This window comes from Oncorhynchus mykiss, chromosome 18, assembly GCF_057628025.1.
Source record: "Oncorhynchus mykiss isolate SJ-2025 chromosome 18, ASM5762802v1, whole genome shotgun sequence".
In the NCBI taxonomy this organism is placed as follows: Eukaryota; Metazoa; Chordata; class Actinopteri; order Salmoniformes; family Salmonidae; genus Oncorhynchus; species Oncorhynchus mykiss.
In genome coordinates, this window is record NC_143039.1 from 57,264,207 (window position 1) to 57,271,224 (window position 7,018).

The 7,018-nt window shown below is 41.3% G+C and overlaps 1 protein-coding gene across 6 annotated transcripts in view; it reads right to left on the reverse strand.

Annotated features, from left to right (window-relative positions):
- LOC100135978 (thyroid hormone receptor beta) overlaps window positions 1–5,304 on the reverse strand; it is a 147,002-nt gene extending 141,698 nt beyond the window's left edge. For 3 of the 6 annotated variants that reach the window (XM_036953001.2, XM_090208852.1, XM_090208848.1), the window contains exon 1: window positions 5,017–5,304. The gene's annotated coding sequence lies outside the window, so the exon portion shown is untranslated. Of the gene's footprint in view, window positions 1–4,010; window positions 4,186–5,016 lie in introns of those variants that run through there. The other 3 variants (XM_090208855.1, XM_090208853.1, XM_090208850.1) reach the window with 1 other exon arrangement.
- Window positions 5,305–7,018: the final 1,714 nt, after the last annotated feature.

Consider the following 7,018-nt stretch of genomic DNA (forward strand, 5'->3'; position numbering starts at 1 on the left):
ACTCAATTAGTGGTGACATTAGTAGTCCTCTTCCTACTTTCTATGGAAGTCTATGTCTGCCTCCCAAAAGGCACCTGCGTGTGTCAGTGGGCCATTGCCAGAGGAGAGAGAGAGACATTTGTGCAACAGGTAAAATAATGATATACAACAGACTAACTGGAGACCCAATTCAAAACATGTTGTGTAGTTTGGCTGGTTATCTCACTAGTTAACTATTTTTGCTATTAGCATGTATTAATGTCATTGTCATGTCCTAACTTTCCACCAGCACTCATGTTTAACCACAAATGGATGACACGCAGCTGATATGAGTGCACTGTTGATGAAATTAACCAATGCTGCACCAATGCTCTGGTTGTAAAACTGTCTCACAAGCACTCAAAATTGTCTAGGCTTCATCTCTATTCAAGACTGTCCATGTAATTCTGTTACAAAAATATTCCTAGAATAGCCTAATTGACAATAAACTCCTACTGTATGCTGTCAACATCTCCCCTGGACACTGAATATTTTAACCGTACAAATAAATAAACATCTTAGTTATCAACCTCGCACACCTTAGCCATTTGATCCCTGGTTCATTGAATGAGGGAATTATTTGATAAAGACATAACAAGTATTTGGTTGTAATTGTAATGTTGCGGTGTGGCCAACCATCCTCCAGGAGATTCCAGGAGAGCTACTGGGTGTGCAGGCTTTTTCTCCAGCCCTACTGGAACACACCACGTTGTAAAAAATCAGAACACCCAGTAGCTCTCGAGATGGAGGGTTGACGCACCACAGTACAGCATTTTACTTTGTGGGGGGTTAAGTGCCTTGCTCAAGGCCACAACGGCAGGAGATACTGTATAATACATGGGATCAGAAACCAGCAGCTTTCCATTGTCAATACCAGTGATAATAATTCATGTTATTTTGTGAAGTGGTTCCTTGTATCATACAACACAATTTTCAGTCACCTTTTTGGCCCGTGATGTAACAGACCTTTTGGGGGGGGGGGGGGGGGCAAGTGACTTGAACTTTAGGAGTAAAAAAATCTGTCCTACTTGTACAAAGGCCAAGTGGCTAAAAAAGTTAATGTCAAGCCCTGCGTTCAGGTTCAATGTCTAGCTCGTGTTCAAGTTTAGGCTCGAGCTTAGGTCAAAACCTGTACTATTAGAGAAGTACAAAAGACATTCCCTACCAAGATGAATAAAGGGTCTGAAACAGAAGACCAACTACTCCAGGAGACCCATCATCACATAATGAGATTCTAACTCTGGAATTTACCTGCCATCTGAACCATATAGACATTATGAATGAAACCACTGTATCAGAGCCGATTCAGGAAGCATTTTCAAAGGAATTTGAAATTTAAGAGGCACAGAACACAGAATTTCTGTTAATTGGATCTTCCTTCTCCATAATCTTAGAGGGAGAGCATGATGCACATCTTAAAACTAGAGTACCAGTTAGGCACAGTACCAGTTAGGTCAAACTGTAGTTGAAGGGGGTATAAGGCTGCATAAGGCCTTCATAATGCCAGTCATCATTCACAAGAGCATAGGGGTTAGGGAGGGTCATGGAGAAAAGGTCCAGATTATAGATATCAGAAGACCCAAGAATGTTACTCTACCTAATGGTAGTGAGGAAAAAACCCTGCACACTCCTCGTAATAGTATTTTTAGAACGTTAATTGATGTGTCAACCCTAAAGAATCTGTACAAATAAAATAAAATAAATGCACATCTCATTTAGAAAAAAGCACTAAAACACAGGACCGGACCATGACCCACAAGACCATGATACAAGGTAACAGACAATGTGCTTTGTTTCAAGAAATTTTACATTTGCTATTATTCTCCATTTTTGTTTGATTCCACCCTTGCACACAATGAGGAAAACACTGGCTCATTAATTCCACAAACATGGAAAATAAATCGGCAACTGTTAAAGAGCATGACATATCAAAGCTCAGTCGGCTTTAAAACCAGCATCTGAAGAGATATTAACTGGGTCTCCAGGGGGCATTTGGGAACCGTTGAGAAAACTGTGGTAAATATTGGCTACATAGCATTGCACTACATGTTCACAACAAAATGCTAATGGAGAGATTGTGTTATTATCCCCATAAAGCATGTTTGATGGGTTGGTTTGTTGCTTAAAGGTTTAAGAGCATGCTATAAATGCATAGTTATGTGGTGGCATTCGGACTCTATTCTTGACCTGATACGTAGCCTGCATGGCATGATGCTGCTTTTGTTTGCATGATGTTGAAAGGTATATGAGTTGTGTTATGACTCACTCTATGTCAAATCCAGTAGCTCCATGTGCGCCGGGAAAGAGCCCAGTCAAAACTAGTAGTTCACAATAGGGAATATGATGCCATTTGCTGAGCAGACAGAGGTGGTACACAGAAAATAGCCCTAGAACAGCTCAAAAACGCAAAGAGAAACGACAGTCTATTATTACTTTGAGACATTAAGGTCAGTCAATCCGGAAAATGTCAAGATCTTTGAAAGTTTCTTCAAGTGCAGTCGCAAACCCATCAAGCGCTATGATGAAACTGTCTCTCATGAGGACCGCCACAGGAAAGGAAGACCCAGAGTAACCTCTGCTGCAGAGGATAAGTTCATTAGAGTTACCAGCCTCAGAAAATGCAGCCCAAATAAATACTTTACAGAGTTCAAGGCAGATCTCAACATCAACTGTTCAGAGGAGACTGTGTGAATCAGGCCTTCATTGAATTGCTGCAAATAAACCACTACTAATGGACACCAATAAGAAGAGGAGACTTGCTTGGGCCAAGAAACACGAGCAATGGACATTAAGAGATTTTTGGTTCCAATCGATGAGTCTTTGTGACATGGAGAGTAGGTGAACGGATGATCTCTGTATGTGTGGTTCCCACCGTGAAGCATGGAGGAGGTGGTGTGCTGGTGTGGTGGTGCTTTGCTGGTGATACTATCTGTGATTTATTTAGAATTCAAATGCACTTAGTGGGACTATCGTTTGTTTTTCAACAGGACAATAACCCAACACACCTCCAGGCTGTGTAAGGGCTATTTTACCAAGAAGGAGAGTGATGGAGTGCTGCATCAGATGACTTGGCTTCCACCATCACCCGACCTCACACCAATTGAGATGGTTTGGGATGAGTTGGACCGCAGAGTGAAGGAAAAGCAGCCAACAAGTGCTCAGCATATGTGCGAACTCCTTCAAGACTGTTGGAAAAGCATTCCTCATGAAGCTGGTTGAGAGAATGCCAAGAGTGTGCAAAGCTGTCATCAAGGCAAAGGTTGGCTACTTTGAAGAATCTCAAATATAAAATACATTTAGATTTGTTTGACACTTTATTGGTTACTACATGACTCCATATGTGTTATTTCATAGTTGTTACGTCTTCACTATTATCCTACAATGTAGAACATAGTAAAAATAAAGAACAACCCTTGAATGAGTAGGGTTTGTCCAAACCTTTGACTGGTACTGTATATTTGGTCAATCGACAGGTAATTATGTAACAAACAATAGGGTTCTGGACAAAAGTTGTGCAACATATATAGAATAGGGTGCCATAAATACAGAATACTCTGTTCAGAAGTAGTGCACTAAATAGAGGACACTGGTCTAAGTAGTGCACTAAATAGGGCATAGGGTGCCCTTTGGAACTATCATTGTTAATAGGATTCATAGAATAATAATGCTTAAATATTACCAGAAGTTATCCTGCAAGCCCACTGATAGTACAGGCCAACTGAGGACAATCGAAAGGCTGCTATAATGCCGTGTCAAACTAACAAACTCGAAGTTTCAATAGCCTGAATACAGAACCGTGGCAGATCAGAAACGATTGGACATTAAATGTACGTAATCCAGTGGCTATCAGGCATCCACTGCAGGCGTGCTTTGGTGCTTTCAATAGGGCTACATTAGGCTATAACCAGGTTAATTTACATTAGGTCGAACTCCTGTCACAAAGTATCCTAATGCATTTCTATTCGATGTACGTGTTGCAAGTCTACTCATACCGTCAGGTCAGCTGCTGATTTCTTGACCAGTTCGCAAATTGACTTCAATTTTCACACCGCGACGTTTCAAAAGCTGTCGTTTGACCTGAAATACCCCCAGCCAGAACGGGATAATACATGATAGCGGAGAATTCAGATACATTGCATGTCTCGAAATTATATCTACGGCGACCTCGGAGTGACAATTTAATTCAGCGGCACTATGATAAGTGGTTGCGGTACATGTTTATCAGATCGACGTGTCGTTACACTGTAACCATTCGATCGAAATGTTGTTACATTGTAACTACCCACCGTGTTAATAGAGGTGTATTCATAATTCGCTTTCCACAATGAAATAAAAACGCATTACAGCACTTTATAGCCTATTTAGGTTTATAGAATTATAGTCCAAAATAATCTTAAAGTTACATTGGCTACTTCAAAATATGACTGATATGCTTTCAATCGGCTAGGCCACCTGCACAGCGCACGATACATTTATGTTGCCTACTTAGACAATATTGTATTCAAATTTGGGGCAGACTATCCAGATGTTCCGGGCAGCGCTTGTGAATTAAACAAAACCCTAGTCTGTGTGTCTGAAGACAGTACAGTACAACAAACAGTACTCCATATATAAATACTCGTTGACTGGCTAATGACATGCAGCAGTTGTAGCCTAATTCTGATGCAAACTGTAGCCTACACAGCGGATGTTCGAAAAGCACACATTCATCTTCCGATTCTGCCCCAAAATTATTTCACATCCGGCCACATTATCAAGCCTTTATATCGGACCGCCATTAGCCTGAACAACAAACACCAACTCAAGAGAGCTTATAAAAAAACAATTTGACTAAGTCAACAATAGTCAGGCAAAGTGAGTTTCTTATTGAGAGACGAATGAACAGTCTAGCGACTTATTGAATGTCTGTCTACAAACGGACGTTTTTTCGACAGCATTTTTCACCCTCCACCGGAATATCGACGTTTCAAAGAGGGACCTAAAAATGGGGCAACATACCTCATACGCAGGTCGGCAAACAGAAATGTTATTTTCCAACACTCCACTGGTGCATTCCTCTCCAACTGAGTTCGCGCGGGTGTAGTCGGTTTTCTTCTACCTGCGAGCGGGGTCAAACCGATGCAACGCGTGCCCTGGAATGACCTGACGAAGCGAGTATGAGAGAAAGTCTGGGTTAACAAACTTCAACATGGACCCGGGAAAACGTACTGTAGCTACTGACAACTGCAGTGCTCGGATTAATCGCTATGGGGAATCAGAGAGCTGTTGTTTGAATCCCTGTCAGCCAGGAACCAAACCAAGCCTCGCCCCTACTAGCCTACATCTCTGTGTCTGCTGCAAAAATTAACATAAAAACCTTTTCTTCTGATCATGTAGTGTAGTCTAAATTGAAAATATGCACGTTCATACAGTTATAACTTTAACAATATTGACTTCACTTACTCCCAAAATAATATTATTGTGTCTGTGTCTGGCTGTGTGTGTGTGTGTGTGTGTGTGTGTGTGTGTGTGTGTGTTATTTCATAGCATCAGAATGCTCCTGTCCTCAACTATGTACATGGCTCCACCACTGAATAAACAGTAGTAGGTTTACTTGTAATGTCATTGATCCAATTTCTCTCTCTTGGACCTTGACCTGGTTGGAAGAATACCCCCCAACTGTGAGGGGAATTAGAGGCAGAATCGATCATGGGCTACGTCCCAAACGGCAACCTATTTTGACCAGAACCCTGGTCAAAAGTAGTGCAATACATTGGGAATATGATGCCATTTGGGATGGGCCATGGTGCTATAAAGAAACAATTGCAGCAAATCATGGCTACTGTACCAACATAAACAACTTGCACTCAGCTGCCATCGCCAAGTTAAATCCATTTTCCCTTTTTGGCTTCTTATAACGTGTTACAACAGCACTAAACACCCCCTATCTATTCATAGTAGGGGTGTATTTCAAACACAAGACTGGGCTTAGGCTATGATAAAGTTATATCTACTTTATTACCACAAGTGTAGGCTTAGGTTCTGATAAAAGCTATATTATGAAACAATCACATGAGAAGGCATGAGTAGACTTAGGCTATGATAAAAGCTATATTATCAACCAATCACATGAGAAGGCATGAGTAGACTTAGGCTATGATAAAAGCTATATTATCAACCAATCACATGAGAAGGCATGAGTAGACTTAGGCTGTGATAAAGGTGGTACCTACTGTAATCTACCTGGTTCAGTGCTAGGTAGTGGCTGTCTTTCTTTAATGTGCGATATGTCCCAACCGTGCCATGATGTTTTACTTGGGGCCACTCCAAGTGTGTTGTAGTGCCTCCAGCTATACTGATCAGTCCCGGTCAAGTATCTGTGGCATAGTACTGTCTGTCTGTCAGGCAGGCAATATTTCAGACACCAGTCAGTGGGGTTATAAGCTCAAACAGGTGCCCCTCCATTCATAACGATATCATCGGTGTCAACATGTTTCATTGATGTCAGGTTATTGGTCGTTTTTGGTGCCGTTGTAACTGCCATCGTTAAGAGGATGTTTTGGACACTTGTGTAAAATGTACGTGTGCCTGTGATTTTTTTTTCTTCTCAGAGGACAATAATTATATTATTTAATTATATTATTTTCTAACGTATGCCTCATTGGTGCGGCAGGTACCCTAGTGGTTAGAGCGTTGGACTAGTAACCAAAAGGTTGCGAGATCAAGTCCCTGAGCCGACAAGGTAAAAATCTGTCGTACTACCCCTGAACAAGGCACTGTAACCCACTGTTCCTAGGCCGTCATTGAAAATAAGAATTTGTTCTTAACTGACTTGCCTAGTTAAATAGGTTAAAAATTTAAATACAAGTGGTTTTGACACTGCTTAGCATTTGGCCAACAATCTTTCTGCTCTCAGTGGTATATATGTTTCGAAATGCTCTCACTCACTCATTTATAAAACAACTACCCCGGCTACCTTCTCTAAACATGCAGTCCTTGCCTGGCTGTGCCTGTGCAGGAC